Genomic DNA, 22,309 nt, shown 5'->3' with positions numbered 1-22,309 from the left:
TTCCTCATTCTCTCCACCTCAGCAGCTGAGGGACAATGAAGAGACTACCTCTGTAGGCCAAATGAATAATCATTTGACCTTCTTGACACTTCCAGTGAGGGCAAGATTGTGCCCTCTAATATCTTCCCCCAAAACCATTCATAAAATTGGAGACTGACACCTTGACAGGCTGAACAGGACCCACTGTGTATACAACCTTACTCCTATTTCTGTCACATAATGCAATGATTTTGATCGGTTGAATGGTCTACTCCTTCCTGCCCTATTTTTTATGATCCAAAAACATTTATGTACAACAGAACTCTGTGTGCAAGGACCATTACATCATCAAATCTCCAAAGCCAAGACAACGTGACCAGTCATACTGTTGAACGGGAGAGGATTAAACTGTGGGTGTATTAAGGTCAAGTATTCTTTCACTACAACACTTGTGTAGGAAAAGCTTCAAAGGCCAATATGACCATTTGGCCCATCAAACTGTTTCCTCCCATAGTTTGTATTTTCAAGCCCAGTCCCAATGGTAGCAGTATTGTCACCGGACAGGTAAACATCCAGGTAATATTCTGGGAGTTAGTTCAAATCCTACCATAGCACATATGGAATTTTAATTATAAAAAACCTAGGATTTAAAGCTTCATGATGATTATGAAATATTGTCAATTTCTCTTAAAAAAACCTGTTTGTTTCGCTAATCCCAGTAGGGAAGGTAATCTGTTGTCCGTACCTACTAGTTTGTCCTAAATGGAAGTCCAGACCCACAGCAATGCAGTTGACTTTTAATTACTATCTCAAATGGCCTAGTGAGCCATTGTGTCCTATCAAACCAATAAAATATTGCGGTCATACTGCAAGTGTTTTAAGTAGGCCATGATTCACAATCACGTTCTCCAGGACAATTAGGGATGGGCAATAAAAGTTGGCCCAGGCAGCAAAGTGCACATTACTGAATGAACATGTAAAAACATGCTCAAGGCAGGTTAGAGACTGCAGTAGACCAGCCTCCCACAACCCCTCTCAGTTCATCTTGGCCAGTGACACTGCCACATTGGACTACGACGATGGATTTTAAGCTAGAAGTGCCAAAATGTATCCCCATATGTAGCCACTCATCCAACTCTTCACAGCTCTCTGATACTGGGCCTGTATACAGGGTCCCCAACTGGACAATACTCTAGCTGAGGTTTAACTGCTCTTTATTAAAGGTTTCACCTGGAGTATTGACTGAAGGAAACATCAGGAACAAGAAATGGAGTTATTAAGATAGTAAAATATTTGATAGGTACCCTGTAAGAAACATTAGTCACACTGTTTTTAAGCTTTAGGTGTTAAAGGGAGACTGGAAACAACAATTACACAGCAAGAGTTGCTTCACACTGCAGCATTTGAGAGACTGATGGAAATTAGCACTGTCTGGTTAATATCACATAACTGGAGCAGCCAGTCCCCACTCCCCTTGTTTCCTGGCACTGTAATTGTAGCTCACTCTTAAATAATCCCTCAGCTTTCTGAGGGCTAAGGCAGCTTTTGCCTGATTTGTCTAATTCTGCTCCCGTCTGTTTAATTATACACCAACAGAACAGGGCACCAGGGCCTGTCACAACCTCCTGTGTTCAGTGGAATCTGCAAGAGGAACAGCAGGAGGGGGAGGGTTGTAGCAGTGAGACATATCCAGGGTGAGAGAAAGAAGAGATACACAAGGGAGAGGGGGAACAAAAAAAAGAGGAGAGATGCTAGGGGGAGAAGAGAAGCAAGAGATAAGGGGACGGAACAGAGGGGGGAGGTAGAGGAGGGGACAGAGAGAGAGAGACGGGGAGGGGAGGGGAGAGGCAGAAAGTGATAAGGGGATGAAGGGGCTGAAGAGGGAAGGAGTTGAGAGGAGGTGAAGAGGGAAGGTGAGGTGGTGGGATGATGCTGAGGAGCAAGGTGAAGGAACTGAGGGGGTCGAGGGGAATGGGGAGGGGACGAGTTAGAAGAAGGGATGAATGTGGGAGTGAGAAGAGGGAGTAGTGGAAAGAGGAGAGTAGGGCAAGGGAGCTTGTGTGAATCCAGTTGGTGCTGATAGCAATGGGGTTCGGAACGCATTGGGTCCCTCCCTGAACACAGAGAGATTATGGCACCGTGAGTAGAGGACTCAAGAGGTTTGCTAACTTTGAGCAAGTGAGGGAAGAGCACTGGTCAGCAGTATGGAGCAACCTTCATCTGGGGCTGAGGCTATTGTGCAGACTCAGCTAAAAGCAGTCAGTTCAGTACAAGCAAGCACCTTTGCGGGCCCATTCTTTAAATCATGCCGACGAGTCATTTATCTCGGGAAAATTTATCGTTCTTCACGATTTCATCATCCCTACACCATTCCAGGATTCTCTCCAAGCAGTTTGCCAATCACAAAGTACAGCTCAGGGTCTTCCTGCATAACCACCAGAAGCTGCACTGTCTCAGGACATCTGAATATGTCAATACCAAATTTTGGAGAGGTGTCACCGCTGGCACTGTAGAAAATACAACAGCAAGCGCACAGCAAGATCCCACAACGGGATGTCAACCTTTTCTTTTTGATGATGTTGGCGGTGGGGTGAATTATGGTCTAGCAACCCGATGTCAACACAACCTGTTCGCCTTCGAAGTACTTCCGTGGACTCCCCTACAACAAAAAGGAGGGCGCCTCGGTCTAACGTGCCATCGGAAAGGCAGCACCTCCGACAGTGCAGCACCCACCCTCCAGTGCCTTCCTGCAAATCTGTCCTCAGGCCCCCTGTTGTGTTCAACACAAAACTACTGGCTCTGAGGTGGCACCTCGTTCACTCATAACGTAAACTTTTGGACGGTCCACATGAAAAACGCCGCCAGGAAATGCCTACCCACTCCCACCCATGGGGCTACCTCTTGTTCGAAACTATGACCGACAGCAATCAACCCGCTCTCCAAGCGTTAAAACCCGGGGGGGTCCACACTCTTCACCAAATTCACCCCGCTTTTTCTAAATTCCGGAATGTCATGATGAATTACCACGGCGAATCCAAGCCCCTCCAAATTGCAGTCCCGAAGTGACCCGGTTTATAGATAAAGCGTCACGTTGACGGTACACAGACCCGACCGCAATGACCTTTGGGGCTTATCAGCTCGGGTCAGTGTGTCTGAGCTGCCAGCTGCCACCTTCCACCGATTCATTGTAACAGCAATGGGGCTCAAGTGGTCTCTCATACACACACACAAAATGGAAACGGGTCCCAATTAGAGCTGGTAGGGAGGAGGATCCTGCTTCTGATAATCCCTGCCTCCCCCTAGACCCCTCCCCTTGATCTGCCTTGCTCCCACCCCCAAGGCAACAAAGGACGACTCCTCCCGGGACATCTGCTCCCATTGACGATTAGAGCCGATGCATAGCTTTAGCTTAAGAATCTGCGATGGATGGATCCAACATTTATATTCAGCAAAAAAAAAGGCTCTCGATTAATACCATTTCTGTTCAGAGAGAGACTAATGAGTGAGCAAAAAAAAACAAGCGATTAAAAAACAAAATGGGGCTCTGCAATTTCACTTCTAACAAAAAAAAACTTCCAGGGGAAGCGTATCAAATCAGAATGCCATTGCGGCAGGCGATGGTGCCCCACAGGATTTAGCGAGTGCCTTTGCCGCAGTTCAACAGAACCTTCAGAGGGGAGCGGCTCAGAGACTAGGTCCCACAGGAAGATGAACACAGCCTGTGCTCAAGCGACTCGATTCGCACAAGCCCTGAGGGGTTGGAGGGGGAGGGGAAGAAACAGAGCGGGTTTCGGGAGGGAATTATCCCAAAAGGTACGGGCACCTTTGACAACGGTTTCAGATCAAAAGGAGGGGAGGGAATGCAGAGAGATCCGAGAGGATTGCAGGGCTGGAGGAAGTTACGGGGATACCACACGGTCAGGCCGGAGGATGTCGGAACACGAGAGAATGAAGGAAGGTTTCTTTCCCTCCCATCCCCCTCTCCCAGATCCAATCCCACTCCATCCGGGGCAGATCCCGTCCTGTTTTACCCCACTCCGCAGACTGTGCCTACCTTCGCTTTCGAAAACAACACAGGCAATTCCTCTCTTCTGCTCGGAAGATGCTGTTTGATATCCTAAACTTACTTCCTGGGGTTCAGTGAGTTTCACACCATGAGGCAATACTGAAGAACCGGCGATGACGCGTCTTACTCACATCTACTGTTCCGCTGAAATTAACAAAGAGAGAGAGAGAGCAATAAAAAACCCTCCCCCACTCTCAAAAGATGGGCGGTCGCTGAAGTGCCAGCTTTCATTAACCCTTTAGGAGTCAAACGCGACGCCAGTCTTGTCGGCCACATCAATCCTACAATGGCCCATTTAATCTGCTCAATAGTGTGTGTGATTGTGGGGAGGGAGGTGGTTCGAAACCCCAAATCACAGACTGGGTGTGAACAAAAATAAACAGCAAAACGCAAAACAATTTGTAGAAATGGAACGGCACCTACATTTAAGAACGGAACAGAACAGATCTTGAGAACAAAAGAACCATCTGCAAATAAAATTGACAAAGCAGTGCGAGGGTGCCATCAGGATATTGAAGGAAAGAACCAGTTCAGACTTGGACCATAAAATGGAGGAGCAAACGTAAGCCGTGTCAGGTCTGTTCCACAATTCAATGAGATCACGATTAATCTGATAATGCAGAACTCCACTTGCCCGCTTTATCATCATTACGATTGATTCCCTTACTGATTAAGAAAAAAGCTATCTCAGCGTTGAAAATGCTCAACAGCCCTCAAAATGGTAACGAATTCCACTCATTCACCACCTTCAAAAAAAGTCCTTAACTCCATTTTAAATGGATGACCCCTTATTCTGAGATTATGCCCTCTGGTCCTAGACTTCCTCACAAGGTAAGACAACCTTTCTGTATCTATCCTGTCAAGATCCCTGAGAATCAAGTATGTTTCAATAAGGTCGCTTCTCCTTCCAAATTCCAATGATACTCAATCTCTCCTCAAATCAGAGCCCCTTCACTCCTGGGATCAACCTAATAAAACGTCTCTAGGCTACCTCCAATGCCAGTATATCTTTTTGTAGATAAGGGGCCCAATATCTTGCATAGTATTCCAGCTGTAGTCTCCCAATGTTTATAAAACTAAAATACTGTGGATGCTGGAAACCTGAAACAAACAAAATTCTGAAGAAACTCAGCAGGTCTGGTACAGAAGCATAGAATCATACGGTACAGAAAAGACAATTTGGTCCAGCAAGCCTGTACTATGAAAAATACAGAGATGGAAATGTGTTGCTGGAAAAGCGCAGCAGGTCAGGCAGCATCTAGGGAACAGGAGAATCGACGTTTCGGGCATTAGCCCTTCTTCAGGAAGGAGCAACAGAGTTGACATTTCAAATCTGATAGGACTCTTATTCTTCTTCTGAAGAAATGTTAACTCTATTTCTCTTGTCACAGATGTTACCAGGACTTCCTATTTTATATGCTGTTCTTTCTAAAATAAAGGCCAATATTCTACTTACTTTCCCAGTTGCCTGCTGAAGTTCGATACTAGCTTTATTGTGATTCATACACAAGAACTTCCAAATGCTATAACTTTCTGCAGTGTTCCTTCATTTAAATAATATTCAACTCTATTCTTCCTGCCAGAGTGCATAACCTCACATTTTCTAACACTATTCCATCTTTCAAGTATTTGCCCACTCTGCCCACTCACTTAACCTGTCTATGTTCCTTTGTAGACTCCTTGGGTCATCTTCACTACTTGTCTCCCTGCCTATTTTATAGCTGTAGTATTGTATACTGATTTCAGTCATCCAAATCATTTATATATTGAAAATAATTATGATTCCCAGCACTGACTCTATAGAGTCACAGAGTCCTACAGCACACAGACAGGCCCTTCAGCCCAAACCACTCCATGCTGACCAAAATGTCCATCCACATTAACCCCATTTCCCTGCATTTGGCCCATATCTTTCTAAACCTTTGCTATCCATATATTTGTCCAAATGCCTTTTGAATGTTGTTAGTGTTCCCCCTCAACCACTTCTGCTAGCAGCTCATTCCATATGCGTACTACCCTCTGTGTAAAAAGAGTTGCCCCTCAGGTTCCCTTTTATTCTTTGCCTTCTAACCTTAAACTGATGCCCTCTAGTTCTCAATTTCCCAACCCTGGGAAAAAAGACTGAATGCATGCACCCTATCTATGCCTCTCATGATCTTATATATTTTTATAAGAGCCCCCTCAGTCTCCTAGGCTCGAAAGAACAAAGGACCTAGCTTGTCCAACCTCTCCCTATAACTCAGACCCTTGAGTCCTGGTAATGTTCTTGTAAATTTCTTCTGCACTCTTTCCAGTTTAATATCACCCTTCCTATAGCAAGGTGACCAAAACTGAACACTATACTCCAAGTGCAACTGCAACATAACTCCCTAACTTTTATATTCAATGCCCTGACTGATGAAAGCCACTGTGCCAAAAGCCTTCTTCACTGTTCTGCCTACCTGTGACTCCATTTTCAGAGAACAATGCACCTGAACTCCAAGATCCCTCTGATCCACTACACACCTTAAGGCCCGACCATTCACCATTAAACCCCTACCTTGATTTGACTTTCCAAAATGCAACAGCTCACTCTTAGCTATATTAAACTGCATTTGCCATTTCTCGGCCCACTTCCCCAGCTGATCAAGGTCCTGCTGCAACTTCTGATAACCTTCCTCACTGTCCATGTTACCACCTATTTTAATGTCATTTGCAAACTTACTAATCATGCCTTGGACATTCTCATCCAAATCACTGATATAGATAATAAACAACAATGGGCCCAGCACTGACCACTGAGCTACACGACTAATCAGAGGTCTCCAGTCCAATAAGCATCCTTCCACGATGATCCTTTGCTTTCTGCCATCCAGCCAATTGTGTATCCATTTTGCCAGCTCCCCTTGGATTCCACGAGAAAGTGAGGTCTGCAGATGCTGGAGATCAAAGTTGAAACTTTATTGCTGGAACAGCACAGCAGGTCAGGCAGCATCCAGGGAACAGGAGATTCGACGTTTCGGGCACAGGCCCTTCTTCAGGAATTCTTCTGGCCCCTTGGATTCCATGCAATCTAACCTCCCAGAATAGCCTACTATATGGAACTTTATCAAAGACAATACTGAAATCCATATAGACTACATCTATCACCCGCCCTCATCAGCCTTTCTGGTCACTTCATCAAAGAACTCATAACAAATTTGTGAGGCATGATCTCCCACACACAAAGCCATGCTGACTACTCCTAATCACACCCTGTCTTTCCAAATGCATGTATATCTTATCCCCCAGAAACTTCTCAAGTAACTTATCCAACACAGATGTTAGACTTAATGGTCGATAGTTCCTAGGATTTTCTTTGCAGCCCTTCTTGAATGAGGGCACAACATTCGCTACCCTCCAGTCTTCCAGGACCTGACCCGTGGCTAATAATGATGCAAAAATATCAGCCAGAGGCCCGCAATTTCTTCTCCAGCCTCTTGCATGATTCTTGAATATATCTGGTCAGGACCAGGAAATCTATCCACATTCATACATTCTAATGCATTCAACACCTCCTCTACTGTGATATGGATTGTCCTCAAGATATCACCACTAACTTCTCAAGTTCCTCAGTCTTCATGTCTTTCTCCATGGTAAAAACAGATGAGAAATATTCATGGAGGACCTTGCCCATCTCCTGCGGTTCCACACATGCATGTCCACTTTGGTCCTTGAGGGGTCCTATTCTCTCTCAAGTTATTCTTTTTTCCTTTAAATACATAAAGCACTTCTTTGGATTCACCCATATCTTCTAGGCCAAGGTTATCTCGTGCCCCCTTTTCGCCATCCTGATTTCCTTCTTCAGTAAATTCCTGTATCCCCTACGTACATCCAGGAATTCCCTTGATCCCATTTGCCTGTACCTGAGCCATGCCTCCTTATTTTGGACAAAGCCTCAATATCTCTTGTCATCCATTGTTCACTATTTCAGCTAACCTTGACCTTCACCCTCACAGGACCATGTAGACCTTGAATTCTAGCTATCTCACTTTTAGAGGCCTCCCACTTGCCAGAGATCTCTTTGTCTGCAAACAAACTACACCAATCAACCTCTGCAAGCTCCTGTCTTGAACTTGAACCCGTGGACCAGTTTTGTCCCTCTCTATAACTATTTTAAAATTAATAGAACTATGATCCCTGGTCCCAAAGTGTTCCCCCACTGTCACCTCAGTCACCTGGCCTGCCCTATTTCCTAAGAGTAGATCGGATTTTTTCCCTTCCCGAGTAGGACCCTTGATATACTGCTTGAGGAAACTTTGCTGAACACACTTAACAAATTCCACCTCATCTAAGCCTTTAACCCTCTGGCACTCCCAGTCTACGTTAGGAAACTTAAAATCCCCTACTATGACAACCCTATTGCTCCTGCAAGTCTCCTCAATCTCCCTGCATATTTGTTCCTCTAATTCCCGTTGACTATTTGGGAGCTTATAATACAACCCACATAACGTCACTATCCCCTTCTTATTTCTTAGTTCCACCCACAAAGCCTCACTGGATTTCATCTCTGATTACTGCTGTGGTACTTGCCTTATTCAAAATGCAACTCCCCCTCCCCTCTCTCCATCACTTCTGTCTCACCTAAAGCACCTGCACCCGAGTACATTAAGCTGCCAGTCCTGTCTCTCCCTTAGCCATGTTTTTGTAATTGCTATAATATCTCAGTCCCACGTACCTATCCACACCTTGAGTTTATCAGCCTTACCTGCCAGCCCTCTTGCATTGCAATACATTCCTTGCTCCCTGTTGTGTTCCAGCCTGACCTGTCTCTTCAACTTACTACTTCTGATTACTGTATCTCCTTCCAGCCTTGCACGTGCCTCCCTGCTGTTGAGGATTCCACCCCCTGCCAATGTAGCTTAAATCCTCCCTTATAGCACCAGCAAATCTGGCTACCAAGATATTGGTCCCCCTCCAGTTTCAGGTTGTTATCCTGAAAATGCCCCCTCTATCCCAACTCTCTATCTTCAGCTAGTTGGATAATCCTCTAGTCTTTTATTCATGCTAATAGATATTTCTAAATCAACCCTTTTAGATACAGTCTGTTCTGATATATTCCTGCATTATAAGAAAATCACGTAATAGCAACACCATTTAAACCAATGGGGCCGGAATTGTGATATAACCAATACAGGTAAGGAAAGTTTGCGTTCTACAAATCATGGTCTAAATTCTTCAATTATATTATAGCCAATTTGCGTTGAAGAAACACGCGTTAAAGCAGAACTGACTATATTATATAATACATGTCTAGGGCAGAGGGGACTTAAATCTGAATCTATTGACCCAAAGTTAGGACACTACCATTGTGCAATAACATCCCTCTCTCCATGCTCATAGAGTCATAGAGATGTACAGCACGGAAACAAACCTTTTGATCCAACAAGTCCATGCCAACTAGCACTTGGCTCACATTCCTCTAAACCATCCCTATTCATACCCATCCAGATGCCTTTTAATTATTGCAATTGTACCAGCCTCCACCACATCCTCTGGCAGCTCATTCCATATACACACCACCCTCTTCGTGAAAATGTTGCTCAGTAGGTCCCTTTTAAATTTTCCCCTTTCATCCTAAACCTATGCCCTCTAGTACTGACTCCCCCACTCCAGGAAAGGATCTTGTCTATTTACCTATCTATGCCCCTCATGATTTTATAAACCTCTATAAGGTCACCCCTCAGTCTCTGATGCTCCAGAGAAAATAGCCCCAGCCTATTTAACCTCTCCCTATAGCTCAAACCTGCCGACCGTGGCAACATCCTTATAATCTTTTCTGAACCCTTTCAAATTTCACAACATCTTCCCTTTTGCCAACAGTGGCCTATCAAATGTCCTGCACAGCTGCAACATGACCTCCCAACTCCGATACTCAATTCTCTGACCAATAAAGGAAAGCATACCAAACGCCTTCTTCACTATCCTATCTGCCTACAACTCCACTTTCAAGGAGCTATGAACCTGCACTCCAAGGTCTTTGTTCAGCAACGCTCCTGAGGACCTTACCTCAGTAAGTTTGGAAGCCCTGCCCTGATTTGTCTTTCCAAAGTGCAGCACCTCACATTTATCTAAATTAAACACCATCTGCCACTTCTCAACCCATTGGCCCATCTGATCAAGGTCCTGTTGCACTCTCAGGTAACCTTCTTCACTGTCCACTAATTTTGGTGTCATCTGCAAACTTACTAACTAGATCTCCTATGTTCACATCCAAATTATTTGTATAAATGATGAAAAGCAGTGGACCCAGTCCCAATTCTTGTGGCATTCCGCTGGTCACAGGCCTCCCAGTCTGAAAGGCAACCCTTCACCACCATCCTTTGTCTTCTACCTTTCTGCCAGTTCTGCTAATTTACCATCTCCAACACCATGGGCTCTTTATGGTATAAAAAGGCTTACATGCAATATCTTATCAAATGCCTTTTGGAAATCCAAATATATGATATCGACTGGTTCCTCATTACCTCCTCAAAGAAGTATAATAAACTTGTCAGACATGATTTCCCCTTCATGAAGCCATGCTGACTCTACCTGATTTGTACTAAGTATTTCTTAATGCCCTGTTATTACACCATTTATAATAGACTTTAGCATTTTCTCAATGACAGATGTTAAGCTAACTGGCTTACAGTTATCAACCTCTCTGTCCCTTTCTCTTTTTGAATAAGAGTATTATATTGGCAGTTGTCCAGAATTTAAAGATTTTTGATAGATTACCACCAAAGGATCCATTATCTCTGTAGTTATTTCCTGTAAAATCCTAAGATATAATCCATCAGGCCCAGGAGAGTTATTGGTCTTTAGCCCCACTTGATTCTCTGGTACATTTTCTTTAGTGTGAGTTGTTGTATTTATGTTCTCACCCACTTATCCATGTGTGTACATTTGTGTCTCTGTGTCTGTTTCTATGTGGGGATTATTGTCCCAATGGGGGGGAGGGGTAGTATTAATAGTCCATGGGGGAGAGGTTGTTAGTGTCCCATGTAGGTAGATGTTAATGTCCCATCTGGCAGAGGGGATTAGTATCCCATGTGTGGAGGGATGGTTAGTGTCACTGTCCAGTGTGAAGAGGGGTGTGTTATTGTCCCATAGAGGGATGGTTAATGTTTCATAAGATGGTTAGTGTCCAATATGGGAGGAGTGTGTTAGTGCCCCATGTGGGGAGGGGAGTAACTGTCCTGTGTCGGGCAGGGGAATCTTTGTCCTATATGGGGAGGGGTGTGTTAGTGTCCTGGGTGGGAAGGGGGTGTTAATGTCCTGTGTTGGGAGAGGGCTGATAGCATCCCATTTATGGGGAGTTGGTGGTTAGTGTCCAGTGTCAGAAGAGAGGGAGATATAGTTCCAGAAAGTGTCATCGACAGTGCTATCAAGCAGCACCTGCTCAGCAATAACCTGTTCAGTGACGCCAAGTTTGGGTTCTGCCAGGGCCATTCAGCTGCTGATCTCATTACAGCCTCGGATCAACATGGACAAAAGAGTTGAATTCCTCAGGGTAGTGTCTGAGAGCCAATCATCTTCAGTTGCTTGTCAGTCACCTTCACTCCCTCATAAAGTCAGAAGTTAGGATGTTTGCTGATGATTACATAATGTTGAGTGCATTTACAACTCCTCAGATACTGAAGCAGTCCATGTTCAAGTGCAGCAAGGCCTTCACAAATCCAGGTTTGGGTTGACAAGTAGCATGTAATATTCATACCATACAAGTGCCAGGCAATGACCATCTCCTGTAAGAGATAATCTAGCCATCACTGCTTGACATTCAAGTGGTATACTTCTGCTGTTTTTCTGATAGATTGTTGTGTAGCTTTTCACCTTTACATTTTTCCCTTAAGAAAGGACTGCGTAGTGACATTGTGGATGGTGTTGCAAGTATTGTTGCTCTTGTTTGTTGGTACTGACTCATTGGTTGGGAGCTGTAAGGATTTGGAGGCTGATTCGGTTCTGACAGGGGGATGGAAACACCCCTTCATGACCGTATCCATCTTTATACTGGCCAACAGTTGGTGCTATGTAGAGAAGCTTTTAAAAGATTCCCACTATACAGACTGGAGTTACAACTTTTGTTGCCATTCACAGGAACACATGGGGATGGTGGAAGGGGGGATTAGAACTCTTTCCCTTCTGTATTATAGACTGACACAGGCTAAAAGATATAGTGTACAATACCCACCACCATCCCCTGCAGAGTCACATTGACCAGTTTTGTTCTCGATTTCATGATGTAAAGGCATAAGAGGCCATTCAGCCCCAAAATCCTATTCAATCCGATTGCAGGTCTGCTGTACCTCAACTCTTCTCGACATCCCTCAAAACACTTGAGTAGCAAAAAAATCAATCAATTAATCCTTGGCTAGCGAAGGTGAACATTTGCAATCTTTCAGAGGAGTCTTCCAGATTTCCACAGCTCTGCATGAGATAGTGCTGGATCCCCAGCAGACTGTGGAATTCCCTTTTGTCAGATAGGCTAACAGATACAGAAATGCCTCCGTCTTAATTCTGTTCAACAATAGGTGAAGTCGGAACATACCCATGCATATACTGTTCAGGGGACTTGCAATTTTCTGCTAAATCTGATTGTGAAACCTTCCCGAGCAGCAACAAAAGAAGCTACAGGGTCATCTTGAGGAAGATATGAAGACCAGAAACATCAACTCTTGCATTTGGCAAATGCCTATGTGGAGAAAGTGAGGTCTGCAGATGCTGGAGATCAGAGATGGAAATGTGTTGCTGGAAAAGCGCAGCAGGTCAGGCAGCATCTAGGGAACAGGAGAATCGACGTTTCGGGCATTAGTCCTTCTTCAGGAATGAAGAAGGGCTAATGCCCGAAACGTCGATTCTCCTGTTCCCTAGATGCTGCCTGACCAAATGCCTATGTGACCCAGTCCCCTCCCTCCATTCAAACCAGACCTTTTCTTGTGGAAACCCAAGTCACGTTTTGTGATCCCACAAGGGAAAAAAGAATCAATGATGTTGACAGGGTAAGATAAAATAGGGTGGGAGGAGCATGATGTTGAGCCTGACCCGTTGGACAATCTATGCTATTAGTTCTGTGTAACTGAGTCTTCCAGTCAGTGAAAGCTTGGCCACCTTCCAAGAGTTACTGTGGAGCCTCCAGCAATTAAAGATTAATGCCTTGGACACTGCTGGAAGCAATGCAGGAGAAAAAATAATTGGTGCATTAAAGAGATTGAAAGTTGTTTTTCTATTCTCATAGAGCACTTAACTTTATCAGTTACAAAAATATTGAAGATGGGGCTGGGGACAAGGAGAAGTGCTGCTTGATAAATGAGTGGTTGAAGACGGAAGGATTGTGATCAAAACTTCCAGGATTATGTTCGGAGGTAGCCACGTAGAGAAATACCTCCCTGTCATAGACAGACCATCAGGAATGTAACCTTCTCAGTGAATCATTAACGTGGCTCACAATTTTTTCCCAAAAGAATAATGAACTTCGGGAATAGATGCCATGGGTGTTGATTCACTGAAATTATCCCCCACCCCCCAAAGTTCTGTACCTGTACGTCATTCTATGTACAATAACATTGTCCAATTTCAAATCTAGGATTTGGCCTTTTGTGTCTCATTGAAATACTGACATGTAACAAATGTGAGCTTTTAGGAGGCAATGCTAAAAAGAGAAAGGAAGACAAAACGTTTTAGTACTAAAACATAAGAAAGCCAGCTTTAGAAAGGGAATAACAATTTATACAACATGGGAAGAGTGGACTGATAGATTGGACAATGGTTGAAGTACAAATGCAGCAGGAACTGTGAACTGTTTTAGTTAATTGATTAAATTCAAATAAGGTAAGTTGACTCTGGTTGGTCAGGGGATTGCCATGTGGGTGCATCAGTGAATGGCTGTCTCTATTACCCTTTTTTCTACTGAGGATAGGACATTGTATGGACGTTTATAAACAAAGAACGGAACCCTGAGTCTGAATACATGTAGCCTTGAATACATACAATGAATTACATGATGAGGCTGATTGGTAATCATAAAATACTTTCTGGTATTATTCTTAGCTGAGTCAGAATTATTTAATAAATGTTGTCCAATCACAGAATCACATCTAATGTTGGATACTGTGTTCTGATCTTTGCAAGCACGTGTTTGACGAGCACGTTTGGCATGCTGCAATATAGTGAACTCCATATCGTGTATCCTCAAAACAATCAGCATCTTCTGCTCTCACTGTATAAATTGCTTTATATAAACTTTTTACTGTTGGTTTTCCTGCATTTCAATCCTGATGAGTGCAAGCCAAAAAGCTTCAACTTCATGTCTCTTTTTAGACATGTTTTAAGTTAAGTACCACCAAACAATTATTTTTACAAGATGGTTACATTTTGGGGCTGTCAGTAAATTAGGGTAACATAAAGGCAGATTTGAATTTCACCGACAGCAAACTGGATTGTTAAGATTAAAGGTGTCCCTTAGTTGTTTTCGTGGGAAGGTATTCACACTTGTAGACAATGGTAGATTGTGTTAAAAGTGAATAGACTGTTAGTCTCCAAGTTTCAGGTATTGAGAATGCCAGACTATAATTTTTTTTGCTTTAAATTAGTTACTTGAGTCCAATAGTTGGAAACTAAAGGTTAGCTAATGAACATTTCTATCATGCTGCCATGGAGATTGACCTTGACAGAGGAGGGGTCTACAAAAAGCCATTTGTAGGACTAGGTTATTGGCTTTCCAAAAGATATCCCAGAAGTTCACAAGTTAATCTGCCAGAATCGAAGAGGAAGCCAAATAGCAAAGTTAACAAGAACAAGTTTCTATGGTTTACCTTGCGGGAATGCAGATGGAACCTCATGCTCAAATTGGAAAGGCCAAATTTTTAAGGATTTAAAATGAGGCTGCAAGATTTGCTTAACTTGAGCTGGGGAGATAATGTCCCGGAAGCTGCTAGAAAGAAAGACTATTGGCAAAAATATGACAGAACAATTAGAATTTGAACGTGAATTCCACATTGATTAGACCCAAATACTCCATACAATGAAGGTGATGAAGGGTGATTTAATTGGATTGTTTAAGATAACTAAAAGAGTTGAAAGGGCAGACAGAGAGAAATCATTTCCTCTGGCAGGAGAATCAAGAGCAAGACTGTGTAAAATTAAAGCCAGACAACAAAATGATAATGTCAGGAATCATCTCTTCACACAAAGAGTAGAAGAAACCCTAACCTTTCACTTTGCAAAAAGCCTTGGACCCTGCAGGTCAATTCAAAATGTTTAGACTCAGAAAAATTGATTTGGGTTGCCAAGGCTACTGAGGAGCAAAATTAAGTGGCGGTACAAATCGGCCAATATCTAACTGACAGCCTACTCTTGGTCATACATTCCTAAAGGAGAGAAAACTGGACAAAGAATAAGTAAGAAAGAGGAATTGTGTGGATCTATTTCTGAAGGCGTTAATGAAAGGATATTTGTCCTAACAGCTCAATAAAATTGCCACATTGCATCCAACTCCCAAAAAGGAGAACTCTTGCATTTATATATTGCCTTTCATGACCTCAGAATGTCCAAACTTCATAGCTAATGAAGCACTTTTGAAATGTAATTACTGTTGTAATGCAGGGAATGCAGGTGTACAGCAAGATCCCACAGCAGGAATTAGATTAATGACCAATTTTAATCAAAGGATTAGTACTGCCAGGAGAATTCAAAATAGTCTTGTAGGCCCTTGTGGAGCCTCGGTTTAGCATCTTACCCAAAAGACAACACCTCTGATAGCATATCACTCTCATCATGTTACATTGGACCATCAGTTTAAGCTGTGTGCTCAAGAGGGATTGACCCCACAAACATTTGACTCAGAGGCAGAAGGCTGAAAGTTTCCATAGAACAGCCCTGTCCGCACCACTCTATTCTCTCACCCTTTCTGAACAGGAATGCAAGAACATAACGCCCAGGAGTCAGGAGACAGGAAAGACCATCTTCCCCCACGGAGCATGTAACCAGCTTGCAACATAGAGTCATAGAGATGTACAGCACGGAAACAAACCCTTTGATCCAACACGTCCATCCCGACCAGATATCCCAACCCAATCTAATCCCACCTGCCAGCACCTGGCCCATATCCCTCCAAACTCTTCCTATTCATATACCCATCCAGATGCCTTTTAAATGTTGCATTTGTACTAGTCTCCACCACTTCCTCTGGCAGCTCATTCTATACATGCACCACCCTCTGCGTGAAAAAGTTGCCCCTTAGGTCCCTTTTATATCTTTCCCCTCTCACCCCAAACCTATGTCCTCTAGTTCAGGACTCCTCCACCCCAGGGAAAATACTTTGTCTTTTTATCCTATCCACGCCCCTCATGATTTTATAAACCTCTATAAGGTCACCCCTCAGCCTCCTCTGCTCCAGGGAAAACGCCCTAGCCTATTCAATCTCTCCCTATAGCTCAAATCCTCCAACCCTGGTAACATCCTTGTAAATCTTTTCTGAACCCTTTCAAGTTTCTGAACATCTTTCCGATAGAAAGGAGACAAAAATTGCACGCAATATTCCAACAGTGGCCTAACCAATGTCCTGTACAGCCACACCATGACTGCCCAACTCTTGTACTCAATACTCTGACCAATAAGGGAAAACATACCAAATGCCTTCTTCACTACCCTATCTACCTGCGACTCAATTTTTAAGGAGCTATGAACCTGCACTCCAAAGTCTCTTTGTTCAGCAGTGACTGGAGTGGGTGAATATTTTAGTTTACAAAGGCACATAACAAAGTTTTATTTTAGAACAACGGCTGTGAAAGCCTCCTGATGACAGCATGAACTGCATAAAATGCTAAACAGTTGGGCGGCAGTGTTAAATGGGGGGAAATGAAGGCCTTGATCCTCATTAACAGGGTTGTTTGTTCCTACTTTCACCATGGAAACATCATCAAGCTCATCTCTTCAATTCTGGGGAGTTTTGTCCCAACTGAAGCAGAGTTCCTGTGCCTAATTCTCAATGAAGCCTAATTCCCTCTTACCCAAGTCAAATAAGCATCATCGAGGCCACAGCTCACACTCCTGGACAGGGCACAAATTAAGAACTAATTGAACTAACGACAATCATTTCTATCTTTCTATCCACTAAGTAAAGCCACTGTTCTCTCTGAACATTGACCTTAGGGGATCTCGTTGCTGGTCCAAACTTCCATCCCTTTGTCCTCTCAAGCATAATGCCATTGTGCAATTGCATTGTCCCTCAAGCTTCAAATGATCATATTCCAATCAGATTTCATTCTCTCAGCTTTCCTTCCTTTTATACTGCCACCAATTGAAGCTGGGGATCAATTACTCCCTGATTCACCCGGTTAAAACAAAATCTGGGGATCAATTAATCTCCAAAATTTCTGATTTATCAGTTTAAAACGACCTTGGCAAACACATTGAGGTGTCAAAAGGTAAAAACAATGACTGCAGATGCTGGAAACCAGATTCTGGATTAGTGGTGCTAGAAGAGCACAGCAGTTCAGGCAGCATCCAAGGAGCAGCGAAATCGACGTTTCGGGCAAAAGCCCTTCATCAGGAATAAAGGCAGTGAGCCTGAAGCGTGGAGAGATAAGCTAGAGGAGGGTGGGGGTGGGGAGAAAGTAGCATAGAGTACAATGGGTAAGTGGGGGAGGGGACGAAGGTGATAGGTCAGGGAGGAGAGGGTGGAGTGGATAGGTGGAAAAGGAGATATGCAGGTAGGACAAGTCATGGGGACAGTGCTGAGCTGGAAGTTTGGAACTAGGGGAAGGGGAAATGAGGAAACTGCTGAAGTCCACATTGATGCCCTGGGGTTGAAGTGTTCCGAGGCGGAAGATGAGGCGTTCTTCCTCCAGGTGTCTGGTGGTGAGGGAGCGGCGGTGAAGGAGGCCCAGGACCTCCATGTCCTCGGCAGAGTGGGAGGGGGAGTTGAAATGTTGGCCACGGGGCGGTGTGGTTGATTGGTGCGGGTGTCCCGGAGATGTTCCTTAAAGCGCTCTGCTAGGAGGTGCCCAGTCTCCCCAATGTGGAGGAGACTGCATCGGGAGCAACGGATACAATAAATGATATTAGTGGATGTGCAAGTAAAACTTTGATGGATGTGGAAGGCTCCTTTAGGGCCTTGGATAGAGGTGAGGGAGGAGGTGTGGGCGCAGGTTTTACAGTTCCTGCGGTGGCAGGGTAAAGTGCCAGGATGAGAGGGTGGGTTGTAGACAGTTCCTGCACCTCCTCCCTCACCTCTATCAAACCTGCACCCACACCTCCTCCCTCACCACTTCAAACCTGCGCCCACACCTCCTCCCTCACCTCTATCCAAGGCCCTAAAGGAGCCTTCCACATCCATCAAAGTTTTACTTGCACATCCACTAATATCGTTAATTGTATATCCAATCCCTCTACACCTCCATCCGTCATGACCAGTGTCTCCAAGCCCTCCGTTTCTTCCTCTCCAGACATCCCCAACAGTACCCTTCCACCGACACTCTCATTCGTTTGGCCGAACTGGTCCTCACCCTTAACAATTTCTCCTTTGAATCCTCCCACTTCCTCCAGACCAAAAGGGTAGCCATGGGCACACGTATAGGCCCCAGCTATGCCTGTCTCTTTGTTGGCTACGTAGAGCAGTTGATCTTCCGTAATTACACCGGCACCATTCCCCACCTCTTCCTCCGCTACATTGATGACTGCATTGGTGCCACCTCGTGCTCCTTCGAGGAGGTTGAGCAATTCACCAACTTCACCAACACATTCCACCCTGACCTTAACTTTACCTGGACCATCTCTGACACCTCCCTCCCCTTCCTGGACCTCTCCATCTCCATTAATGACGACTGACTTGACACTGACATTTTTCACAAACCCACCGACTCCCACAGCTACCTGGATTATACCTCTTCCCACCCTACCTCTTGCAAAAATGCCATTCCGTATTCCCAATTCCTCCGCCTCCGCCGTACCTGCTCCCAGGAGAACCAGTTCCACCACAGAACACACCAGATGGCCTCCTTCTTTAGAAACTGCAATTTTCCATCCCACGTGGTTAAAGATGCCCTCCGACGCATCTCGTCCACATCCTGCACCTCCGCCCTCAGACCCCACCCCTCCAACCGTAACAAGAACAGAACGCCCCTGGTGCTCACCGTCCACCCTACCAACCTTCGCATAAACCAAATCATCCGCCGACATTTCCGCCACTTCCAAAAATACCCCACCACCGGGGATATATTTCCCTCCCCACCCCTTTCAGCCTTCCGCAAAGACTGTTCCCTCCGTGACTACCTGGTCAGGTCCACGCCCCCCTACAACCCACCCTCCCATCCTGGCACTTTCCCCTGCCACCGCATGAACTGTAAAACCTGTGCCCACACCTCCTCCCTCACCTCTATCCAAGGCCCGAAAGGAGCCTTCCACATCCATCAAAGTTTTACTTGCACATCCACTAATATCATTTATTGTATCCGTTGCTCCCGACGCGGTCTCCTCTACATTGGGGAGACTGGGCGCCTCCTAGCAGAGCGCTTTAGGGAACATCTCCGGGACACCGGCATCAATCAACCACACCGCCCCGTGGCCCAACATTTCAACTCCCCCTCCCACTCTGCCGAGGACATGGAGGTCCTGGGCCTCCTTCACTGCCGCTCCCTCATCACCAGACGCCTGGAGGAAGAACGCCTCATCTTCCGCCTCAGAACACTTCAACGCCAGGGCATCAATGTGGACTTCAGCAGTTTCCTCATTTCCTCTTCCCCCATCTCACCCTAGTTCCAAACTTCCAGCTCAGCACTGTCCCCATGACTTGTCCTACCTGCCTATCTCCTTTTCCACCTATCCACTCCACCCTCTCCTCCCTGACCTATCACCTTCATCCTCTCCCCTAATCACCCATTGTACTCTATGCTACTTTCTCCCCACCCCCACCCTCCTCTGGCTTATCTCTCCATGCTTCAGGCTCACTGCCTTTATTCCTGATGAAGGGCTTTTGCCCGAAACGTCGATTTCGCTGCTCCTTGGATGCTGCCTGAACTGCTGTGCTCTTCCAGCACCACTAATCCACACATTGAGGTGTCAGGCTCCCTACATCAGGGTTACTCAATACGGGGCAGAGTTAAGCTGCCTCCCTCGCTTGCGGCTGTGATGCGAACAATGAGGCACTTTTTACTATGCACTGGGTTCTGTGTTTGGGGCCAGGCACAACACAGGGCCTGAATTCGACTGCTGTGGATGCTCATTGAAGAACACGATATTCCTGACACTGACTGACTAAACATCAACTCTGCCTGTAGAAAAAATGCTGAGCTGTGTTCCAAGCGGAGTTGCTCAAACAGCAGCGGCAGAGGCTATCATTCAGTCCACCCTACCTGTCTGTGAGACTTCCCGAATCACACCCAGCCTTCTGTGTTTGCTCTCCTCTCGGGCACTGGTTAGTGCTGGGCCCTGTTTCTGACTCCCAATGCAGCAAACAAACACACAGCTGACAACAGACAATACACTGTGGGCAACGCCATCTGTCATTGAGTGCTTGACCTCCCCACCTCCCCCCTCCCCCTGCCAAGGAAAGAGAAACAGCAAGAGAGAGACATCTGTCCTCTACTTCCCTTCTTCCTGACAGGGTTCCCAACAGAGAAGCTCAATTAGATTTACAGATAAACCCATTTCAGCGGAGGCCAGCTTAGTTTTCATGTCTTGCCTCAGGCATCAGTTTATTAGTTAAATTCTTGAAGGTGGGTACAAATCCTTCTCTACAACTTGCATTTATATAGCACCTGTAATGCAGTACATTGGTCCAAAGGGATTTGATTATGGCTTAATCAAACAAAATCTAACACTGAGACACACAGGGAGGAGGACAGCTAACCACAAAACTGGGTTGGAGGGGGAGGAATTGAGGAGCCTCTTAAAGGAGGAAAGGGAGGTAGAGAGGTGTAAGGACAGAATTCCAGAGTTTGTGGCAAAGTGGTCACCAATGATAGAAAAGTTAAAAAAATGGGATGTTCAAGAGGGCCCTCAGTACTATTGACCTTCAAATACCAGAAGACCAAACACATTGAGAGATTTGTGGCTGATCACACCAGTATGATATTCCTCCCTCCCTTAATTAAAACCCCAGTAATGACATACTCCCAGGTCAAATTGCAGAGAATGGAGTAATTCACAAGAGATCAAAAGAGAAGTGAAAAAAAGAATCAACTCGATCACAGTGCTTAGAAGCCTCACAACGTTCTTCAGCCACAATGGAATTATCTCTCATGCAGCTACTCTTTGCATGTGGATAGACATGGCAGCCATGTTTTTTGGTTGGCCAGGATGCTGGGGAATCTGCACTTTTACCAAACCCCAGGCTCCATTCTAGAACCACAGGGTCTTCAACCTCAACCCAAACAGACTCAATTCACTTTCATTAATTTGATATTTCAAGCAAAAGATGACCAGTTGAACAGTGCAGCCCTCCCTCAGTACTGCACTGGAGTATCAAAATGGACCACAAGTGGGGTACTCCCACTTGTCAATTCCAATTTCAGACCAGAGAAGTGTAGAACACTCCGAGAGTCTCATAAATCTCTGTGCAAATTCACTCCCTGTCTGCCTGAACTGAGTAGGATCTAGAAACAGGAGTATGCCACACCATTTGAGATCAGGCAATCAGTTCTTCAATGACATTCCCGCCTAACTATCTCTACATCCCTTGATGTCATTAGTCTCCAGAAACACATTGATTTCAGTCTTGAACCTGTTCAGTGGTTGTGTCCATAGCCCTTAAGATAGGGAATTCCAAAATTCACTACTCTCTAAGTGAAGAAATTCCTCCTCAGTTTTAAACAGTCTACCCCTTATCCTGAGATTATATTTCTTTTTATTATTCATTCGTGGGATGAGGGCGTCACTGGCTAGACCAACACTTATTGCCTGTAAGAATCAACCACATTGCTGTAGGACTGGAGTCACATATAGGCCAGACCAGGTGATAGTTGACAACAAATTCTTGGTCATCATTTGACTTTTAATTCCAGATTTTCATCAAATTAAAATTCTACCATTTGCTAAATTGGGATTCAAACCCAGGTCCCCAGATCATTGCCTGGGTCAATGGATTAACACTTCAATAATACCACTCGACCATTGCCTCCCCTAGAGTCACTGGCCATCCCCTCTCCTAGAGTTACCAGCCAAGAGAAACATGCTACCTATGTCTCTCTTTATTTTGTAGTGAGATTTGAACCCATATTCTGCATGCTGAAGAGGCACTAATACAACATCTGAGGGAGGCCCTTGGCT

General features: G+C 44.9%; 1 protein-coding gene and 1 long non-coding RNA gene across 4 annotated transcripts in view; one reads left to right on the top strand and one right to left on the bottom strand.

Moving 5' to 3' along the window:
* Positions 1-4,182, bottom strand: part of pcbp4 (poly(rC) binding protein 4) — a 47,577-nt gene extending 43,395 nt beyond the window's left edge. Inside the window, exon 1 of one of the 3 annotated variants that reach the window (XM_043708494.2) lies at positions 4,034-4,182. The gene's annotated coding sequence lies outside the window, so the exon portion shown is untranslated. Of the gene's footprint in view, positions 1-3,003; positions 3,026-4,033 lie in introns of those variants that run through there. The other 2 variants (XM_087994521.1, XM_043708496.2) reach the window with 2 other exon arrangements.
* Positions 4,183-4,327: 145 nt separating this feature from the next.
* LOC148147989 (uncharacterized) overlaps positions 4,328-22,309 on the top strand; it is an 81,450-nt gene continuing 63,468 nt past the window's right edge. Inside the window, exons 1-2 of the long non-coding RNA XR_015759433.1 lie at positions 4,328-4,621; positions 9,102-9,200. This is a non-coding gene — a long non-coding RNA (uncharacterized LOC148147989). The remainder of the gene's footprint in view (positions 4,622-9,101; positions 9,201-22,309) is intronic.

This window comes from Chiloscyllium plagiosum, unplaced genomic scaffold (genome assembly GCF_037043375.1).
Source record: "Chiloscyllium plagiosum isolate Xiang-an unplaced genomic scaffold, Cpla_swu_hap1 HiC_scaffold_14, whole genome shotgun sequence".
NCBI classification, from domain to species: Eukaryota; Metazoa; Chordata; class Chondrichthyes; order Orectolobiformes; family Hemiscylliidae; genus Chiloscyllium; species Chiloscyllium plagiosum.
This window is presented reverse-complemented; position numbering and strand designations above follow the sequence as displayed.